Below are 23,952 nucleotides of genomic sequence, written 5' to 3'. Positions count from 1 at the left end.
TTGTGCTGTTTTATAAAATTTGATAAAATGAGTGGATTAATTTTACTTTGAAATTTATTTGAAAGAAAGGCTTTTAAATTGATAAGTTCATTGCTAATAATATCAGATTTTGAATTCACGGTGAGCTTTATTTGAAGATCGGTTTTTCCCAGTAGATTTTTTAGAAGTAGCATTTTTTTTTAAACAATATTTCATTATTTTATTTTGACCTTTTAAATTATGTTAATCTTCTTGATATTTATTATATTTTATTTATTTATTTATTTAACATATTAGCCACAGTGACATTACAGAGATCTCCAACGCGTCGCTGTGGCCGGTCATTCAGTAATAATAACATGATAACAGTAATAATAACTTATAATAATAACAATATTAACACAACATCATTAAAATCATAAAATCATAAAAAAAAAAGAAAAAACATAGATAAAGTAATAACAATCATTAATATTTATAATAGGCAAAATCAACCACTGGCATTCCTCAACAACCACTCAACCAGATTAGTATATTTTATATTGAAGAGGTCAATTTCACCAGAAATCCTGTTAAGCAGATATATCGCTCTAGATATAGGAGCCGTTGACAACATATTTGTGCGAGCCACAGGAGGAACAAACAAATCACGATTTCTCAAGTCCCTGAATTTACAAGGTGCATTAAACCTAAATTCCTTTAGAACCTGAGGATTGTGTATTATCCCATTCAACAGCTTAAAAAAGTGTCTTCCCAGTAACATATTCCGACGAGACTCCAATGAGTTGAAACCTAACGCCCCTAATAGGAATGCACTAGGATATAGCCAAGGATAATAACCATACTGTTTCAAATAAAGATATCTGAGAAACCGTTTTTGGATTCTCTCAATCTTCAATGAATGAGTTATATGGGTAGGATTCCATATAATAGAAGAAAATTCTAGAATACTACGTACTAAAGATTCATAAAGAATTTTAAGCACCAACGTACTCTGGATAATACTGATAGAGAATTTAAGTAATATATAAAAAATTGAACGAAATCCGACAACCGGAAGTAGAAATTTTGTCTTGTGCAAGTTTCCATACATTTGCGCTCAATCTGTATCGAAATGCTATTATAGTACTGCCGGTATGTGTGCATGTTTCTGGACGGTTCAATATCGAATTTTGTTTTGTGACTTTCTTATATTCCTCAAATACATAGATAAAGTCATGGGTTGGTCACACCCGAATTTTTTAATACATAATCGTTACATAACTCGAAACCATACATGACATCTATGGTCAGACATCGTATACAATATAATACGAATTTATACAATAAACATCCATGGAGAGAAACCCAGTGAATCTTGAGACATAACACAATAACTCAAGATTTCGCGAAAGGAACGGGGAGGGAAAGCCAATTTTGGAGGAATCGTTTCAATGAAAATCAAAAAAATTGGCAAACTCTGATACGAAACGACCGATCTGGTTACAAACCAAGGTCTGGCCAGCAGCAAGCAGTGTGACTCATATCCACACTGACCATAGCAAGATATTCTAACCGCTAGTCTATGCTGCTGGTTAATGTACATTAGTATATGTGTATTCGTATACTGGTAGATCTACAGTCGAGCCGCCACTGCGTCCTTACACAACAGTATCCTCTTTGCCAATAAATAAGTGTGTCTTATGACATCCTCAAGAGAGCACATCCCGGCACCGAGACGATATCTGCTCCATCTCCCGAGATACATGTCCCGGTTAAATATTTGCTATCATCCCGACCGTCCATGTATCACGATCTGCGGCCTTCCCCATCGCCATTATTACCGGTTCGGTTTTGCGGTTATGCAGATTATAATATTATACCCCACCCCATAAGCGTGGAAAGAGGTAAAGGAGATAAAAAAAAAAAAACGACGACAACAACGTTTCAGATTTTGCCAAAGGCTGTACGGTGAAATTCCTCAGCCGACATATCGGGATTATCTCGTGAGAATAGCAATTTGAACGCTTCAATCTCTTGGGTCTTGGGGCTTTCTCAGTTCGTGCGATTTGATTGACGAGTGTCGCATTATTTTGACAAAGGATCGTCAATGTTTCCGTTCACTATGCACTTTAATATATCATGATATGGTACGAACAATGTACATATGTACATATAGCTTAGAGTTTTATGACACGTATGATATTATTCGCATCACGTTTTTCACCATTATTTATGTACATATGGTTGAAGACAATGCATACTGTACTTGTAGTATGTATGTGATAACTTTATTCGAATATAGTTTTTTCTTTTTTATTTTTATTTCATACCGGGAACACCGATGCGCCTTCCTGGCCAGAAACATTGTACATTTGATATAAATATTATTAGTATTATACAAATTACATAAATACATATCAATTAGTATCCACAGAAACATCTGTGGTCAAATTTGTAAAGGGAACAATTTAAAATTCTACTTAATAAATATGCGTTTAAAAAAGCAGTTAAAAAAAATTTGTACATAACAAAAACAAAAAAAAATTGTGTGCATTTCTAAATGACGGATACAGATTGCATTAGAAACTATACTCAGATCATTGAAAAAAATATTTGTTACTTAAAAGGCTGATGATATGACAGATGAACTGTATCGACAACGTCGCGAATACCAAAATAGCGACAACGATCAACGCTTCTCTCTACTGGATTCCTTATTTTTTACACTTCGGCTTGCGAGCTTCGACACCTATGACCTTGGATCCGACTCTACGACCTGATATCATCATTCATATTCATACGTAATACGTAAACAAAAGTAAACACTTTTGACAGTTGACAGTTGTCAATAGCGGAAGACTGTGACGTTGCCACTTTTTGTATATATTTTTTCGAATGATCGTTTCATATTTTTCAGTGGTCACTTTATTATGCCAAAATATTGTATTCGATGCACAACACGAGATTGTTTAATGCACTGAAAATAAAACACAAACATTTTTTTTTAAGATACAGTGTGTTTTTCTCAATGGACAGTTTAATCGCACCCATTTGTAAATTTGCAGCAATTAAACAATTCAGCGAAATTCAGTAAATCCACATATCAATTAACATCCACAGACATTTATGGTCAAATTTGTAAATCTGCAGCATTTTATACAATTCGGTGAAATTCGAGATTGCCGAAAACTCGAGATTTTGTGAGAAAATGGGTAAGATTGCCAATTTGTTGGAACAGTTTTAATGAAAATCAGATAAATTGGCAAACTCTAATAGGAAACGATCGACTTGGAGTCACAAATCCAGGTAAAAAAAAATGGGTAAGGTTGCCAATTTGTTGAAACCGTTTCAGTGAAAATCAGATAAATTGGTTAACTCTGATAGGAAACGTTTGACCTGGAGTCACAAATCCAAGGTCTGGTCAGCAGAAACCAGAAGGATTTGAACATGTGACCACTCTCTTCAAAGCATTATATGCTAACCACTAATCTATTCAGCTGGTTCTTTGTCCCAAAATTTCATAAATTGAGTTCATGTGTCAATTCTTCTGGGTACATTGGTCTATTATCATATCTCTTAGATATATTTCTATGCAGTCTGAAATCCAAAATTGTTTTCTGTGGGTGTGTACCGGTTTGTACTTAGTACATATACATATATAGTCTTACTTTATAGTCGTGTTATAATACTGATATAATTACCTTATAGTCTCGGTCGTTTTAGTCTTATGGTTTGAGCTGTGGTTTCTGAACAACAATTTATATTTCACGTGTGTATAATGGAGTTATTGAAATCGAACAAATGGAGAAAGGTGCCTTTGATTCATCTCTTATGCATTCCTATGAACAATGAAAGCTCTAATCGATTCGAATTTCGTGGAAATGCACTTTTCCTGTACTTAGCATTGCATTGCAAAAGAACATGCACTTGTGTACAAAAATACCGCGTGAATGCGAACCGTGACGTAGTGAAATTAACGAAAGTTAATATCCACTAGTAGTGAGTGTAAACAATACAGATAATAAAATAGTTGTTTGATTGCGAATGTTGTTTTGAGATGTATGTATGTATTTATATAACCCTCATCCCTCGTTCGGCTTAAAAAAGTTTTTTTTTACTGTTCTGTAGGCGACCTTAAATTCCACACTTCTTTATGATTATGGTTTTAAATTAGTGTTTATAGCATGTTGTTGTTTTACATTGGTAATCTTTGTATTATATTATGGGTATATTAAGATGATATTACACTCCTTTCAATTACATTTTTTTTATTTATTTATAGTAATTTGTTTTGAATTAATCTTTAAAACTTTTAAACACATTAATCTCAATAGTAAATTTATTTATTTTATTAAAATTAATGTCTATATGTGTGTGAGTATATTTAGGGTGCCACTTTAGTATGCGGTCTACCTTCACATATCTACTTTAGTATGCGATCTATGTATCTTCACGCTTTTACTTTAATATGCGGTCTCACTGTCTCAGTTCTCGCGTGTGACAGTGAGACTGAATAATACCGACCCTAACAACCTTATCTTAAATGAATAGGGCCAACCCTAACCTAACTTAACCTAACCTGACCCTTAAATAAATAGGTATTGGCTGCTAAGATATGTTTTTTTTTTTGTAAAAATATTGATGAAATAAAACTAAAAAAAAAAACATATCTTAGCAGCCAACGCCTATTTATTCAAGGGTCAGGTTAGGCTAGGTTAAGTTAAGGTTGGTCCTATTAATTTAAGATTAGCTTGTTAGGGTCGGTATTTTCTTCGCTGCTGACGAAATTTTGATAGAAATGCTTCGACAACATTATGGGGCGGCAGGAAAAAACTTTAAAAAATATAATAAACAAGTCGTTACTACGATACAAATAAAAATAAATAGTCGACTGCGTTTCATAGGTAGACCGCATGCTAAGGTAGACCGCATACTAAAGTAGCACCATGTTTAGTATTATTTAAAAATTATAAACAAGGTTTGTATTATATAAGGATTATGTAAATATTATATATGCACTACTAAAATAAGTATACTTATGTTTTTTTTTTCTACAATATACACATATGTACGTATTTGTATCGATAGATGAAGTTTTGTGCTTGTGAGAAAATTCAATCTCAAAATTTTGATTGATTTGTATCGATCCCTGAGTTTTCGTGGTTTTTAATGTGTCTTGTGTATTTTAGAAAATACTCGAATACCGTTAATCTTATTATATTGAAACGTCGCATCGGTTAATAAAATGCTAGTTGTTTTCAAATTTTAAATCTGAAGCGAACCTTCCTTTATATTGTTGCGTATGGGTGGGTGGAGGATCCAAATAAAAGGTCAAAGTCGCTTCACAGCATTTATTGGGTGATTAATGAGATCCACGCACTGCCAATGCTCCGTCCAGAATGCCTTCATATGGCCTAGTTACCTGCTTATAAAGGGCAGGTCGCTCACTGCATCTTCCTCGCGCGTTTGTTTACCTATTGCTATAGTCACGTACCAGATATGCAGTACCACGGTCTCACGCTGTCAGTTCTGAGAACTCAAGCGGGAAGTGACCGAATGCCATTACCGACCACTAAGTCCATTCGGGGGGTCTCCATTGTTATCCGACAGCACTTAATCCTGGAGACAATCCTCAAAAATCAATTATAACGGTGGCTCCTTTTACCATATGCTACAATATGTAGGTCTTTTTTATTTTATTTTTATTACATAGCCTTTTATTATTACATCCTTTACGAAAAAATTTGCCTTTTATCCGATCGTTTTCATACTTTGCCGTATTGCTCATTTTGGTCATCAATATAAGTAAATGGGTCCTCCGCCATTACGATGGAGCAAAAATATCGTGTAATGGTGCTTACGGACTAAACCAACGACGATTTTGGGCCAACTTTTTAACCAGCAGTAGCGTACAAAATATCGAAATAAAAATTAAATTTTAAAATTGAAATTAAATATCAAAATCAAGCTAAAGAGCGAGATTGAGCTAAAATTAGATCATCGTTGATGTTTTGAATTACAACAATGTTTTGAATTACGACGATATGCATTTAAAACCAGAGAAATACTATAATTTCTCTGCTTACGAGCGAAAAAAAATATTGTTAAAGTCGTCACGAGATGTTACTGTATTTCCACGTGGATGATCGATAAAAAAAAAAACAATTCATAAAAAAACGCGGTGTCGGATGTCGGTGATTTGTCAAAGGGTTTTTTTTCTTTCGTCGAAATAAAATTAATAATCACACATTATCCGATAAATTTTACCTCTGAAATGATTTAATTACTTGATTTATTTCGACGAGAGAAACAATTGAAGAATAAAAAAATCCGTTTGATGTGACCGACAACACCCCGGGTTAGCTACCATCGTTGGATCACCCATACTAATACATGATATATTCTCAGTAACTGCGCATTACGGGGAAGTGAAAATAATAATTCTTTGATTTTTTTTTCGATCTTAGTGCGTATCTTCGTAAGTCAAAACATCTTCGACAAACAAAAGTCGAGGATTACCTGTATGTGATTGTTGATGATCTAATTTTAGGTCAATCTCGAAAATTTATTTAAATTGTGCATGTTCTGTTTTAACTTTCAATATTTAATTTTAATTTTAATATAATGATTATAATTTTATTTTGATACTTGAATTTAATTTTAATATAATAATAATAGTTTTAATTTTGATATTTAATTTAAATTTTTAAATTTAATTTTTATTTCGATATTTTGTACGCTACTGGTTTTAAAAGTTGGCCTGTGGGCCGTTCGTTGGCTTGGTGCGTACGCACCATAAGACGCGTTTGAAATTTGAATTTCTGAAAAATGCCTGACGCTTATCCAGTTTTTAGTTTTAAACATAGATGGCGATAGTAAAATAAAATTATTGGTATTTTTATTCAAAATAATAATTTTATATACACATTATAGAAGAGGTATGTTATATATAATATAATTCCTATTTTATCTCATAAACCTCTCACAATTTTTTTATAGACATTGCTTTAATATGAGGGTATTTCATCATACTTTATTCAAATAATGTCTGTATAATTCTGTCTGTAGTAATTCGATATCTGATAATTGTTGCAATGAAGGGTCTGTTCAATTTGTGTGTACATATTTTTACTTTATTTTATTTTGTTTGTAATGTTACGCCAAATAGACCTAATGAATTTTTGAATAGTAAGTTTTTTGTTTGGCTTTATGGCTATCTTACAAAATTTTACAAGAATTTCCTAAAGAATTCTGATTTTTTTTTCTGTCAAAAAGGTCTTACTCCACTTTCGTCTGGAACGATTACATCGAAGATATATTATTTATGATAATAATTCATGTCAAACAGTTTAAAAGCTCTCGCGACACAATGGAAGCTTGCGCAACGGCGCAAGGTCGAGTTTCAACTTTCCCGATTACGACACACCCTGTATGTAAAAACGGACCAGGAAAAATCGGATCCAATTGTTATTCTTCTGTCCGTATCATACACCTATATGTACATATGTATGTATAATAGACACATGTGTTATTTACTTTCTACTCTAGTCGAAAAGAAGCACTCGTCTGTCACGAAACGTCTGCCACGCAACATTTTCTCGAAGGAATTTTTCCTCTACTGCTATATATATGGTGGCTTAGAAAGTTTTGCCGCGAAAACGCAATCCGTGTGTATAGAAAAAAAACGTAATTATAATATTATATATGGCAATTCGATCGGAAAATTTCGTACGGAGTATCATTTTCATTGTCGCGAGGTATGACATTGTTGTCGTCACGCTCGGTTCGGTGGTTTAATTCCAAAAAGAAAAATATGTTTGTTGGGCGTGAGTGGGTTAGGAATGTTACGCTTTGAGGTTTCGTCGGGATTAGGTCAAATGTTGGAGATTAGTATGGAGTAGAAATTTTTGTTGTTCTAAATAATTTGGTTTTCATGATTCTAACCCACTAATTGATTCTTATGTCAAGAGTGTCACAAAAATTTTATACAAATTACAAAAAATCTGAAAGTATTTAAATATTATTAATACATATAAATAATATTTAGATACATTGATTTTTAAATGCTTTTTATTATTACTAAATTATGTTCACAATACATATTATAATAGCTACTGATGTACTGATCATTTTCTATTTTACAATTTTAATTTAATTTTGTAAGTAATCATAGTATTGTATTATTCTAATGTTAATGTACAGCATAATAGGAAAAAGAGCTCAAAAAACTCTTTACAATTCTTATAAATGCTCATAATACATCTAAAACATAATATTAATTAAAGACTCTCTAAAGTCGATGACCTAAAGCATTTAAATACATAAAAGAGGCAGCATGGATCCAAGAGATTTGTTCAATTATAATTTCACAACGATTCATACAAAAAATCTAAATTATGGAATATTAAACAATACAATACGAGTAACCCGAAAAAAATAGAGAAACAATGTTTTATTTATTTATTTAAGAATATTCGAAAGGTGGCATATGGTTTGTTAATACATAAAGTTATATTACAAAAATATAAATATCAAATAAGATAAAAACAAAACAAAAAAAACGCAAATATAAAGAGCTCAACATAGGGGAAAATAAAATTTAAAAAAAAAGAAGAGAAAATACAAAAGATAAACTGGATTTTTACCTTTCATTTTAAAACCCATTTATTTTAAGATAATCATCAAGTTTATTTTTAAATAAGTTACTATTTCATTGGATAGACTATTTAAAATTTTAATCAATATATTTTAAAAGAAGAATATGATCGATTTTTTTTTAAAACAAATTTTGGTGTTTGACAAAATATTCAAATGTCAGTTTGATAATCAATTCAAGAATTCACGCTTTCGTTATATTCACAAATAAAATGTTTATTTTATAACGGTTAACATAACGTTGCAACGTTTCAACAAAATTCCACTTTTTGAGATGAAATTATCGCCGCAAAAACTCAAGTGGAACTTATCTGTTAATCTGCCAATAAGGCAGTATGGACTCAATATCCATACATACAATCGATTTTTATTAAATTTTCTTAACATTATTCAGTCCATAATGTTAAACAGCGATACCATCTCATTGCCAACTACTCTCATTATTTTTTTTAATAATTTTTGAAATTATACAATTATAGATCACGCCGATAAATATCGCAACAATTAAACGTACAATTTCCCCATGAAAGAGCAAACAAAGAAAATTCCCGGCTCGTTCGAGCCGAAGCCAGAACACTAATCGAATCGAACACTATGCAATAATATCGTATGATATCGAAGCTATTCTTATTATAAAACGATCTTATCGGTCCATGTTGTTTTGAACCGTCCGGTTAACGCGAAGTTTAACGCGCCGTTGACCAGTAGTTACATAGTACCTAATAATAATATCCATGTACCATTCGGTAACATTTCCTAACACACACACACACAAACACGAAAATGCGACAAACAAATTGAGCTATAAATTAACAGGCACCTCTCCCGATGGAATAAATCGATTAACATCTAAATTAACGGCGAAAAACATCGATCTGGCGATGAGTTAGTGAGTCATTCGGTTATCCGAGGCGTGGCGGTTAATTTATTGAACCGAACGCGTCGTATAAACATTTAATTAACTGCTTACCTGTGTGCCGTGCCGGTATTAAAGGTGGAGAAATTGAATTTATAGTCCGGGTATGTATGTACATATATGTATGTGTGATTGCATTATTATTGTCGTTGTTTTGTGTGTGCTTTGACGCTTTTAATCGAGTTCCGGTTAGTCCGGTTAATCGTTTTGCGATTTTTGATAATGTTTCAATTCAAATTAACGATTTGGTTTGGTGAGCGTTGCGTTGGGGCGAAACTATCGTGTTTATTTGCTAGTTTTATAAGTGAATTTTCAGTGTAAATGACAATTGTGGTCAGTATTTATGCACACTGGCGGTCAAAAGTGTGACTGCACTTTGGCATGCTTCGTTGTAAATTAAATTTATTTTTGATTTTGATTTTTAAATGCTTTTTATTATTACGAAATTATATTCACAATACATCTTATATCTATTTTAATAGCTACTGATCTACTGATCATTTTCTATTTTACAATTTAATTTAATTTGGTTAGTAATCATAGTATTATATTATTCTAATGATAATGTACAGCATAATAGGAAAAAGAGCTCAAAAACCTATTTACAATCCTTATAAATGTTCATAATACATCTAATACATAATATTAATTAAAGACTCTCTAAAGTCGATGACTTAAAGCAGATTGTTTTTAGGTAATCCGTGTAATCTGCTAAATTAATTTTATAAATTTTTTTATTGCTACTGTAAATAAGCTTTTAATATTATATTGAGCGATGAAAATATGTATATATATCTAAATTTTAAAATAATAAAACCAATTTTCAAAAATACTATTTTTTCCACTTGTTTATTTTCCCGCCAATTTGTGTTAAAAAATTGCGTATTGTTTATTTTCTTTTTTACAGATATTCAATTTTTAAATAGTCCTATGTTTATATTCGGTCTCCGTGACGAGACAGAATGTTAAATTACAGAAAACGCAAATATCGGAAGGCAAAGATCGAAAATCGAAAGATCTTAAGTCGAAAGATCAAAAAAAAATGGTGCATGGTAAACGGTACATACTCACTTAATTTGCGCGAGCAGGATACAACAGGAACAAGAGGAACAGACTTTTCCTCCCGTATTAATGTGCGCGCGCAGAATACGGGAGGAAAAGCATGTTCCTCTTGTTCCTGTTGTATCCTGCTCGCGCAAATTAAGTGAGTATGTACCGTTTACCATGCACCATTTTTTTTTTGATCTTTCGACTTAAGATCTTTCGATTTTCGATCTTTGCCTTCCGATATTTGTGTTTTCTGTAATTTAACATTCTGTCTCGCCACGTAGACCCGTTTATATTGTATATATTTCATTTTATTCAATAAATCAATGTACATTCGTGATTACAGATCGCTCCAATGCGACAAGTATACTATACACTTTTTTTTATTTGCGTCACCTCCTAATTTCCTCCCCCGCGCTCCCCCCCCCATTCATTCCCTTGCGCTCGCCCGGCCGTCCGCGTACAAATGAGCATGTGCACGTGTGGTTTTGTCAGTATTCACGGCGCTATTTTGCATTCTTGTAAAATTCTGATAATTTTTATTATATTTATCTTTTCAAATCTCCATATATGTATGTACATACATACCTACATACATCCCTTCCGTTTTTATATATATTATTATATTGTAATCGAATACAGTTTGCTGTCGAATATTATTTTTAGCTATAGAACAGTAGTTTGATCGAGAAATTTACATTTATTTGCATAAATCTATCAATATGCATATAAATCGAAGTTATGTATTGACTATATCTTATAAAACGATAATTACTTTATTGATAAATGAATAAATTAAATATTAACCCGATACATTGCAAGTATGAACAGCATTATTATCAATCAAATATATATATATATATATTAATAAATATATGTACATATGTTTGTTGCAGTCAATTTTATAAATTCGCTTATCTAATTAATAATATTATTATTTTTAATTTTTGTACCAATTCAACCTAACTTAGCTTCACCTGTTCCTAATATGATAAATCACACGAACCAGATAGTTGTTTAATAATTATAAATCGACAGTTTATTACATTGGCCGTAATGTACATGAACATATTTTATGAAAAATAAATAATGAGCTAATTTAAATGTAAATATTCAGTTTCTTGGAATTAAATTTCCGTAAAATTTGACTGACAATCGCAATAAAAGATTCTTATCTCTCCCTGTCTGTATTTTAAAATTTAAGTTTAAATAGCTGTATTTAAGAATGTTTTTCCTATAACTGACAATTAGTGAAATAGAGCATACCGAACGAGCAGCAAAGCGGTTCGAGATTATGCTAAAGTTCAATCGATAAAATGAATTTGAAATTAATTTAAATTTCCGCCAAAAATTATGCAGAATCATTCTACATATCCTCTTTTATCCAATGGTGATTTTTTTTTTTTTTTTTTAAATCTATATTTATTTAAAATAATCGTCAGAAACTTACGCAACGTGTCACGAACTACGCTGCACTATAATCCCGCGCGCGATTCAATCTTTCCAGTCTTTCTCAATCCGCGTTACTACTTACGTACATATCTACGTTTCAGCTTATCGAATGACGAATCGTATTTTTTTCCATTTTTAATAAATTTATCTGGCATTCGATCGCTGCACCGAGGTATCGTTCAAAATAAATCAAACACTTATCCGAACTTCAATCTGGCGGCAACGACACGGCGAAGGTATCGTCGATTGTCAATGTTTGATACGTTCGTCATAATTTTTTTTTCGTTTTAATTTTTATTTTCGATCAGAACAGCCTTCGCTGTCGGCCATTTGTCCGTCAATCGACAGGCGGGGATCCGTTGATTGACGTCAAATCAAAAAATCGTAGTACAAAAAGCCACACAGTACACTTTAATTAGCCCCCAACTAAACGATTGATTGTTCCGCTTACATATATAGCAAATATGTACCTAATGTTATTTGTATAAACAGAGAACGCCATTGTTAAGAAGCTTTCGAGATATTGATTTTGATGATGCTCGAGAGTAAGTGAGATGTGTCAAAGTTTACGATAGGTCCAGTGTGTGTGTGTGGTACTTGCGATTTTTTCATGCGAATAGTTTCGGTTTGGCAAACTGGTTTTTATAACTGCTCTGTATGCAAATCATCGCGTTAATTTAATGATAATGTATGTGGATTGAAATATACAGATTATATTATATTACTGTTATATTGAATGTGTGTTTATAAATGTATAAATATACATCTATATCTAAGTATATATTTTCCGTGAGTTCGTTCTTACATATGCGTGAGAAAGTATGTGGTGTTTTCGATATACGATTTTGGTTTGTGTCGAATCGAATTTTAGTATCGGTTTTAAGTGCATTGTTCTTTTGAATTGTAATCAAGTTTATGTATGCATTTATATACATATGCATGTGTGTATGTATACAGTAAACTTTCACTCGAATTTGTATTGTATAGGTAGTTAATAAATACAGCCTTCGACGAATGGGTGTTAAACGGCGAAGACTCGTTTTTGTATTGATGTAAATATTGTGCTTGTATTAATTTCTTACGCCCTTTTAGAACCTAACACTAATATTTAACTCGTTTTTTTTTTAATATTTTTGGGTCATTAACTTGTTTATTCGACGGTAATGATGTATGGATGAGAAAAATGTGGCATTGAATGCCGAAATGTTGCATAAAGTCCAATGCACTCAGAAAGTATGGAACAATATGTGCTAAAGGGAAGAGATCTAATTCGGAATACATTGATGAGAGATGTGGTTTGAAGCGAAGGAAGAGATTTAAACATGGACAAAAGAAGGATCGAATTATAATAAAGAATTTAAAAATTAATTTACATGGAGTTTTCGTTAGCAGACAAATCTATCGTAGGGTCTTGGCTACGAAAGATAAGTATTGGTATTTGGATACATTGCTAGAGACTTGTCTACCATATCTACAGACAACCATATCCACCTAAAGGATATCAATAAATCATTTGAAAAATTTTAAAGCATTGTAGATACTATTCTTGGCATTGGATAGATTCTATGTAGTTTTAGCTTGAGATTTCATCTTAATAAGGTCCCAAGAAAAAAGCTCAAGCTACATGTGTGCCTTCTTCTATTAACTAAGTCGACTATTAGTTCTTATGCGAATTCTTCTCATAATATTGATTTGTCGCTTGGGAACTAATAGACTGATGGCTATCTAACAATTTTATATTCATTAGTGTTTGATCTGATAAAATTTTGATCACAGAAAAAAATCAAGGCTAGATCTCCCTTGCCAGATGTTCGGTCTTATACATACATACCCATTTGATAGGTCGTATTACAAATATATATAATATAAAAAAATCTATATATGTAATGTACGTGTGACAAAACACGGCTTGCAAACTAGTTACGGACATCTAATACTCATTCTTGTACGACGTTCGCTGCTCGCTTGGCAGATAATTAATTCTATTCAGTCTATTTTTGCACGGTTCGACATAAGGTTCGGCTAAAAAGTTTATTCCAATGTATCGCAAGCTGAAGGTGTTGTTAATATTTTAAGTCCTAAGACAATTATGCATACTAAGAGTGTGGATGGTTTGATAGCGAGCGATGAATCACCTAAATAAGTTGCACAACTCATTGTAAGTCGAGCCTGTCATAGATTTAAATTTTCGTTTGACAATCTTATATCTATTTTTTTTTCAATATTTATTTATTTATTTATTTATTTATTTGGAAAATTTACAGTTTATTAAGTTACATAGATTGATAGTAAAAAAAATATAATTATGTTAAGTAAACCATTAATAATTTTCACATATAGGTAAAAAAAAGAAAAGCTCAAACATTTAAAATAAGAAACAAAAATGATAATAGAGTAAGATAGTTAAAGAAAACAAAAAAAGAAAAAAAATAGAAATAACAGTATAATAAAAATATCAAAATAATAAGAATAATAATATGATAAAAATTATGAAATAATAAAAAAAATATAATATATAACAAAAAACAAAAAGACAAAATAAATACATCAAAATAAAAATTCATAATCACAATCGTAAATTTTCATTAAAATTAATCATCGAAAAACAAATTTGCAATAATTACTCTAGCTTGTATAGCATTAATATTAAATAAGTCAAACATAGAAATTGTTAAGATTAGTGTATTGACGGTGGAGCTTGCACGCCAGATGAATGAGCTTCTTCCATAATTAGAAAAAGTATTAGGTATGTAAAGGAGCTCATTACATCTAGTCATTCTATTTGGTACACGCAATGATAGTCTGCTCAATAATTGAGGACAGTCGATCGAGCCGTTAAGGATGTTCAAAATTGTTGAGATGTCAGCTATCTCCCTTCTTTTGACAAGAGGAAGTAGATGCTGACACCTACAAGCATCTTCATAGGAAGTATAGGTTAATCCAAAACGGCTACTGACGTACCTCAAGAATCTCTTCTGAATGCGCTCCAATCTGTCTCTTGCACCAGAGTACTCTGGGTTCCAAACTTGGGATGCAAACTCAACAATACTTCTTACGTATGCACAATATAGTATTTTGTATGATTTTATAGAAGTAAAGCATTTGGAGGACCGGATGACGAACCCGAGGGCCTTCGACGCTCGAGGTACAACATTGTCAATATGTTTACTAAAGGATAGATCAGAGTTTAAAAAGACTCCCAAATCCCTAATTTCCGATACCCTTGTGAGTCTATGTCCGTTGATTGAATGAGGAAAGTCAACTGGACATAGTTTTCTGGTGAAGGTTATGCAGGAGCATTTTGCTACATTAATTTCCAACTTATTTATGCTGCAATAAGCCTCTAGCCTGAACAAATCATCTTGTAGGGCCAAAGCATCATTTCGGTTGTCTATATATTCTATTATACACAACACATCGCACGAAACATGCCATAAAAATTAAGTATACTTTCGAAACTTGTACTGCGTATGTACATATGAATTATTTCGAAGCTAGATAATTCAATCAGTATCTACATATGTAGCTAAATAATTAACAATTTATTTTTTGTATAATTTGTATGGTCTTATCCGCCTTGGTTTTATATATGCATGTATGTTTACTATATTTTATTATTGCAGTAAAATCAGACGGATATACATACAGGTAGCTTTGGTAGGCTTTCTGTTGCGTCACCAAAAAAAAAAAAAAAAAACCATGAAATATTATGTGTGTGTCGACTTAATTTACATACGGGTCCAAAACGATGCATATGTGCATACATATTGTAATTGCGTAATAAAAATTACCCATAGCTGCATTCTGTGAAACGCTCCGTGCATACTAATCGAAGCCTTCGAATTTGTAAACAGGGTTGTGTGTATTTATTGTATAATATGTATGAGTACTTGCTTGTGTATTGTATAATATATGTAATGTCTTAATATGTTCAAATACAATACAATGCTATATGAATAATCGTTCGAGCTTTGAATCTCTGGTATATACTCGTACGTGGGTTGTAGAAAAAACTAGAAAAAAGTGAAGGAAACGAAAGAATATCTTGAGTATGCCGAACGGTAGGAGAGGTCGTGTTTGACCTCTGGTTGTTTTTTACTTTATTTATTTTGTTTTTGTTAACGTTCTCTGAATGCATAAAAAGCATTGTGTGTCCCAAATATGCAAAGTTATCTCCTTTTGCGGCCGTTTTAAGGTTGTACGTGTATCAGTAGTAGACATCGCCAAAGCAGGAGGAAAATATATTAAAGCTACTGGTTTTTTTTCTTTCAGTTTGCTTGTTAGAAAAGATTGTTAGTAAGATTGTAAAAATGCGCCATTAGAATATTAACTGATCCTAATTGATGAAAGCTATTGCTTTATGTTTATTGACGATGTGAATTAGGGCGAAAACACACTGAATGGTATGGGACGTCACGTATCACGTGCAGAATGAATATGTTTGGGAGGTTGCACTTGTATGCACATACATATGCAACCGACAAGTTTCTCCTACATTTTTTCAAATATGAGATTCACCGTTATCGATCACTGTCAAGCAAGGATAAAATATCACCGAAAACACTCCAGTGGGTGATTTTTCGCATGTTTGAAAGTATCAAAAAAAAAAAACACGTACCACGTATCGCTCAGTGTGTTTTCGCCCTTAGTCTTATCAATCTTCAAACTAGTACATACATACATACATACATTTATTGAAAACTTTCTAATACTCTCACCTACAAAATGTTCCCCAATAACACAGAAATCACAACTCATATAACACGGTTCCACTATAAAATTTTTATATTTTCTTACAATAATTCGTCTGAAATTTATGTTATTTTATTTTATTTTTCAATTAATCATGCACACTCGCCTAACAGATTGCTCCAAAGCGGCGAGTGTGCTAAACAGATTAAGACTCGAGAAATTATATATTAAATACATAATTATTACATACATACACATGTAAATCGAAACAATACCTGACATCTATGGTCAGGCATTACAAACATCGTATACAATACGATCAATCACATTTTTCATGTAACAATACGAATTTTTACATTCAACTAATTCAATCCACAGAGACATCTATGGAGATAAATCTGGCGAAACCTAAGATTTAGAAACAAATTTAAAGGAACCGCTTCAATGAAAATCAGAAAACTTGGCAAATTCTAATAAGAAACGATCGACCTCGACAAACCAAGGTCTGGCCAATAACGAGACTCTAGTGGGAATCGAACCCGTGACACCTTGCAAGAAAGAATACCACTAGACGATGCTGCTGGTTAAAGCTATTTAAGCTATATTTGTCCTATCAACCTTCATCCTAGTGAAACTTTCACCTATAAAAGCGTTTCTTATAACCCGAGCAGCATTCCCCAAAGTGACTTATTCTTCAATATACATGTCTCTATAGGTCAGACGACTGTGTATGAAATTTATATTATATTTATACTATTTATAACGTGAAAATATATAAAATATCATACGACCCATATTTGAACAGGAAAGGTCATAAACATTTTTTTATTAATTATTATTTGCCAATAATTACCGAACTTATCATATGCGATGATCCAGCTTGACCAAGAGGCGGGGGCGTTTGGTTGTCATTCAAATAGTTCAATTAAAATTAGTCTATAGAAATCGAGATGAATCGGCGAGATTAGGTACATACCCCGGTATCTAATGACCAGGGCCGTGCGGTAAATTTTCTCAGTATGATGCAGGTCTTCGAAATGCCGCCCCCAAAATATTTTTCTAAGCTTCGATTGTAATTTGAAAAAAACTGCACAAAATGTACGAATACTATTTATAGTTTGAAAATTTAAACTACTTTTAAATAATTTATCAACTTAATTACAACTACATACATATGTATAACGATCTACTATGGTTTTACCCTTATAACTTTAACTTTATCAAATTCGTTAATTAGGGATTAATTCATAATTAGATTCAATAAAAATGAATAACAGGTTTATAAGTTTTGCTTGGCTTATTGAACTTCTTAAGTATTGTTTTATTTATTTTAATTTGGAAAAACTTCTTTCCCCACTATGTAGATTCAGCGACAGGAGGGAGTGTTAATAAATATTATCAGAGCTACAACAGTATTCGGATACAAAGTATCTAATTAAGTTATTTGGCACAAATAGTTTAAAATATCTAAAAGTTTCATTGAGTAGCATTTGGGATACATTATATAATTCTTCTTGAAGATCATTTTAATGTATATCTGATTGATTTTCGACCACAAGTATTGAGCGTTTTGTCATCTATATCCTTGAGTTTTAAAATGTTATATAAAAACTGAAAATGTTTACTATTGGTTTCCAGAAGCGTGAATTTTTCATTCAGAGAATTGAGGGAATTAATTAAGATACCTAATTAACTCTTTGCGGCACGAGATTTGAAACAAAAAAAAAGTCACGTGTTGCACAGAAAAAAAATGTTTTTTTAGTTAGTTAGTGGGACATAATATAAATCTTTGTGATTCAAATAGTTTTAATTTTTCGAAGTGGTATAAATTACATCCCACCATGCAGCAAAAGATAAAAAAGATGGGCCATTTTTGATACCTCTATGCTTCAAAGAGTTAAGGAAATTAATTCAGAAAATTTATGTCCAGAATATAATTGAAAAAGTGTATTTTAATTTTATTCTCCTCTGTTAAGGGCTTATTGACAACTTCTTCATAGTCAACTTGTAGTTTAATTTCGCTGCTTATGCCGCCCCCCTTAAGGTGCAGCCTGATGCGGTCGCATCACTGTATCATAGCAATGCACGGCCCTGTTAACGACATACTCACATATTCGCCTGAACATGACCATCGGTCAAGGACATCATTTGATCATTTGGTGGGGTTTCAATTTACGTCTTTCTTTAAATTCTTTCAAGTCTTGAAACCCCGATAACGCACAGTGGTCATCTTTTATAGAGCTCACCGGGCAAAAATCCAAAAGTCTAATTGAAAATCCGATTCTAGAAATATTAACAGTGATCATGAAACATCATTACCAACAAAAGCTTTTATTTATGAATATTATTCGACAATGTTTCGTATATACAATATGTATAATGTGTATATACAATATGTATAATATGTTGTGCCCGTTGAAATTTCAACGGGTGGTTTCGGAAACAAATTGATACATGATTTTATTTTATTTTATTTTATTTATTTTACATACATATATACAAATATACCAGGAAGTCTTAACAGGTAAACCCCAAATGCGCCTTCCTGGTCCACATAATTATTACATAGATACATGTAAATCTAAATATCTGACATCTATGGTCAGTATACATATATTACAAACATCGTATTAATACGATCAAAAACGATGAATAACTTTCATGTAACAATACGAATTTTATATTCGATAAACAACTACAGAGAGTGATTTAAAATAAAGTTAAAATACGAATAGTAATATTTAATCGGAATCGGAACTGACACAGGGATCGGTATCCGGAACTGAAAATTAGATTAGATTAAAAATCCGTATCCAAAACAAAAATCGGGATCCGGAACTGAAACAGTAATCGGGATCCGGAACTGAAACACTAAAGACGAAATCACTCAGGGCGGGACGTGGTACATAGTTTTTTGTAGATACTTTTAAACGTGCGAAAAAAAATGGGCACCCCTTCATGCTATACCCTATATATTCATGCGATGCTCGGTACACAGCGTCAAAAAAAAAAGCCCCTGGGTGTGTTCGGTAAAATTGTATTCTTGTAAGTATCCTTGCTTGACAGTGGTTGATAACGGTTTTAAGAAATATAGGAGAACTTGTCGACGTACTACATACCACATCCCGCGCTATTTGATTTCGCCCTAATCGGGATCTGGAACTGAAACACTAATCGGGATCCGGAACTGAAACAGTAATCGGGATCCAGCACAGAAACAGGAAACCAGATCCGGAATTGAAGCAAAAGTCGGGAACCAGAACTGAAACAGGAATCCGAATCCGGAACTGAAACAGTAATCGGAACTAAAGTGGTAATAGAAGCTGCCGCCCCTAGGCTGCCGTACCGAGGGGGCGCCCCACCGGTATATACCGGTATACCGGTAGTAGGAAAAATCATATACCGTTTACCGATTTATGAAATTTGACGTTAAATTGCAAATCCTTAGTGACCACTGTGCGCTGGTCGAATAAAATGAAAGATTGTAGATTTGCACAGCAGACAAAAACATCATTAGGAGGGGGGAAGGGGGGAGTAAATTATAAATTTTGGAAAAATAGCAACATTAAAACTGTACGCTGATCACATGGTTGTGAGTGATTTTACAGTAGAGTGAGTATGAGAGCGCATGCATCACAGAGCTCAAATCTCACTTTATTGCTAGCGAGATCGATAATACACTTTCTAGAGTGGGTGCCAAGATGCTTTCTAGGAGATCAGTGAAAAATTTTTGCACGAAACCGCCATTCAAGATAAACAATTAATTTAATCTGTCCATATTGAAGACACGTGAAGCACGTCGTCTTCCGGCACGCTTCGTTCACGTTGAGCTTAACTTCGATGGTATATTTTAAATTACAACATCGGATATTCGGTCGATTTATGTGTATGCACTTAATTTACATAAAAGGTTGTAATTTATTACGTAATAAAGATTTTAAGTGTTTAAATTTCATATGAAAAAAAATAGTGGTATCATGAAATTAGTAGTAGTTTATGCATTTAAGTTGTAAATTCTAATACGAATTTTACGATTTCGTGCGAATATTTCCTTTTTATTAATACAAACCTCCTTTAAGTTTCACTTACGATTACAATTCGGAAAAAAATCCGATCGTTTTCATACTTTGCCATATTGCTCATTTTGGTCATCAATATAAGTAAATGGATCCTCCGACATTACAATGGTGCAAAAATATCGTGTAAGACGCGTTTGAAAACGCTCCCACGAAAAAGGGCTTGACGTTTATCCAGCGTTTGTTTAGACTATTCTCACTGTTCGCCATGTCAGATTTCAATTGTTTAAACGCCTAAACTTTTTCTTTTTTCACTCTATATTTTATAAAATTTGCTTTTTAGTTAAAAATTGTTCATTGGATACACTTAGGGATTGCAATTTACTGTCAAATTTCATAAACCGGTAAACGGTGAATGATTTTTCCCACTACCGGTATACCGGTTTTTACCGGTAAATGAAAAAAGTTTTTTTCATGGATTAGAAAACTGCATGTGATTACTTTTCCTTAGAACATTAACTTAGATTCAATCGTTAATAATTAAAAATTAATCTCAGGTGAATAATTTAAGCAATTATTTATTTAAGCATTAGTTTGGAGCATTGTGGCATTACAGGAAGAACCGAATGCGCCACAATGGCCTACACAAGTAAACAAGAGAGAAAAAAAAATATTTATAGAATAAAAAGAAATAACAGGCAAAAGCAGAAAAATACGATAAAAACAAAAGAAAAATAGTACATAAAAATGAAAATAAGGTAAAAAAATAATAAAATATAATTTATAATATAATACATGACAAAACTTTCCTGCGAGGCCCAAATGGAAGAGTGAAGATCAAAATTCCACTCATATGTACATCACACTCAATTATGAAAATAATGAATCATATAAATGCTTTAAAGTACATTCATAAATAAATTATTTTTTATTTTCAACCAATCATATTTATTTATTTAAAGTTTGGACCATTTAATAGTTTCGATCATAATTGAAACAACCGTCAGCTCGCATTTCTTACGATTTGGTTTGTCTGTGTTGCCAGTGAATTTATCAATTTTAAATTGCCACATTTAATATTGAAAATAAAAAAAAATCCAGAAAAACCAATGTAAAATACGCCATTTGCAACGTTTTTAATGTAATATTATGAAATTAAATGCGTGTATATGTACTAAATTCGTGACAAATTTGAAAATTTACCGGTGTTAATTTACCGGTAAACCGGCATATTGGTATACCGGTATTGCAATTCTTAGATACACTTTATAAATTTAATTAGATGAAGCTTCAAATGAGGCCATTTATTTATCCTTTCGAAATGTACAGCTTGTTCTGATTTTGTTCATTATTTTTTAATGTTTGTATTTGAATTCTTCTTTTGTACGTAAAAAAGTTACATTGACAGTTTCATATGAGGCCATCAACCTTTTTAAAACATAGCAATACGTTCTGAACAGTAAAATTCGAAGTCGAAACATTTTTTTTTTATTTTGAAACTATCAAATTGCAAGTATTATTATAGCTTTTCCTCAAATGACGCCATCAAACCTTCTGAAATATACAACACACTCAAAACTATTCTTTTTATACATGAAAATTCAACTCAACAACAACTTGAATTATTTTCAGAAATATAGTTTGTGTCCTTTTTGATTAAAAAATGTTAACGAAATTAATCTTCGAAGATGCTTATTATCAAGAAAAAAAAACTCCAACGAAATTAAGCCAAGAGTAGTGATATCATCTGCGGAATTTAATTTAAACTCGTTAATAATGCAATCAGCAGCCCACCACCCATCGTATAATTCTTCAGAACGAAATAAAAATAAAATTAAAGAACGACAAAAAAGCAGTAGATGCACCGATGGGACCCGTGTTGCCAAAAAACCGGTCCAGAACGTATTATAGTACCTTCATTCTTGAGGTAGACTCGATAATAGGGTCTTCGACGTGCGAAAATTCCCAAGAACAAAACGAAACTCTAAGATATCGTATCATGAACTTTGAGACCGAAAACTTTAGATCCATAACTTTTGCACCTACACTGGACACGAATCTCCCAAATGGGTTTAAATTGAAATTTCTTGAATTTTTTTATCATCATTAGTTTCGGTGAGCCCTGTAAGTACCTGTACATAAATTGCTCTAAATTAATTGCTTGCAAATCAATTGATAGAATGTCATATTGCTCGAAGTACATACGAGGTCCTAGAATGTCAATTGCTCGAAATACAATTCGCCCTAAAAAAAAAAACAATTGTAATGTATTTTATGTAAATATATTTCATACAACTCGTGTCAAATAGAGAAATGATTGCCCAAGTCAATAAAAAAATTCATAAAAGCAATTTACCGGGTATCTCGATTGTGTCTCGTCCATGGTGTACATATGGCGTTGAGTACATACATACACCCACGTCCTGCTGCTTTTTATGGTCAAAATTACCGAAGAAATTCGGTTTCGAACCGGAAATTGTTATTTGATTTTCTCGGAATCGTTCGAATATAATTCCATTCCTGATTGTTTATCCATTCTCACCATATGTGGTGCTAAAAGTTGGTCCTTTTCCTTATCGGTCTGTATTCTCATATAAACATATATGTATATGTATATATATATATATATATATATATATATATATATATATATATATATATTTAATATGGTGTGATTTTTCAACTACATATGTATGCATGTGTTTACGCTTTACAAATCTAAATTTTTCAACCACGGTATACTGTCTGATGGTTTTCTAACTAAGAAAGTAGATAGCTTTTGGATGAGGTCAAATCTGAAAAAAGTCAACTTCCATTATATGTACATATCTTAATACAGCTGAATTGCAAGGCGATAGTTTTAATTTGATAAATATTCAAGTTTACATATTGTATTATAAAAAATACATACCTGTTGACTGTTTATATTTAGTATTTTACCTGTGCTTATCTCTTATGCAAACTGCCATTTCCGGTTTATATTTCTTATGTAAATATGCCACGTTTAAGAGCTGTTGTATAATCATGGTATTTTTGTGTGGTTGCTATTGACTTTCGTATACTTTGTCATGTCTTGAAAATTGTTAAATTAACGGTCAATAGCCGGTAATTGGCGGTTATTGCCAAAATCTGAAAATATGGGATAGGTATTTATGTACATTCCTCAGATGGATTATTTTATATTTCGAAAGATTACATAATATATGTACTTAT

The 23,952-nt window shown here is 32.2% G+C and overlaps 1 protein-coding gene across 2 annotated transcripts in view; it reads left to right on the top strand.

The window, feature by feature from the left end:
- The window catches only part of LOC143920597 (uncharacterized), a 51,034-nt gene that overhangs the window by 6,236 nt on the left and 20,846 nt on the right, over positions 1-23,952 (top strand). The window contains exon 2 of one of the 2 annotated variants that reach the window (XM_077443540.1): positions 17,102-17,438. The exons of the other annotated variant lie outside the window; for it this stretch is intronic. The gene's annotated coding sequence lies outside the window, so the exon portion shown is untranslated. The remainder of the gene's footprint in view (positions 1-17,101; positions 17,439-23,952) is intronic. 2 annotated transcript variants of the gene reach the window in all.

The sequence above is a fragment of the Arctopsyche grandis genome, chromosome 12 (assembly GCF_051622035.1).
Source record: "Arctopsyche grandis isolate Sample6627 chromosome 12, ASM5162203v2, whole genome shotgun sequence".
NCBI classification, from domain to species: domain Eukaryota; kingdom Metazoa; phylum Arthropoda; class Insecta; order Trichoptera; family Hydropsychidae; genus Arctopsyche; species Arctopsyche grandis.
This window is presented reverse-complemented; position numbering and strand designations above follow the sequence as displayed.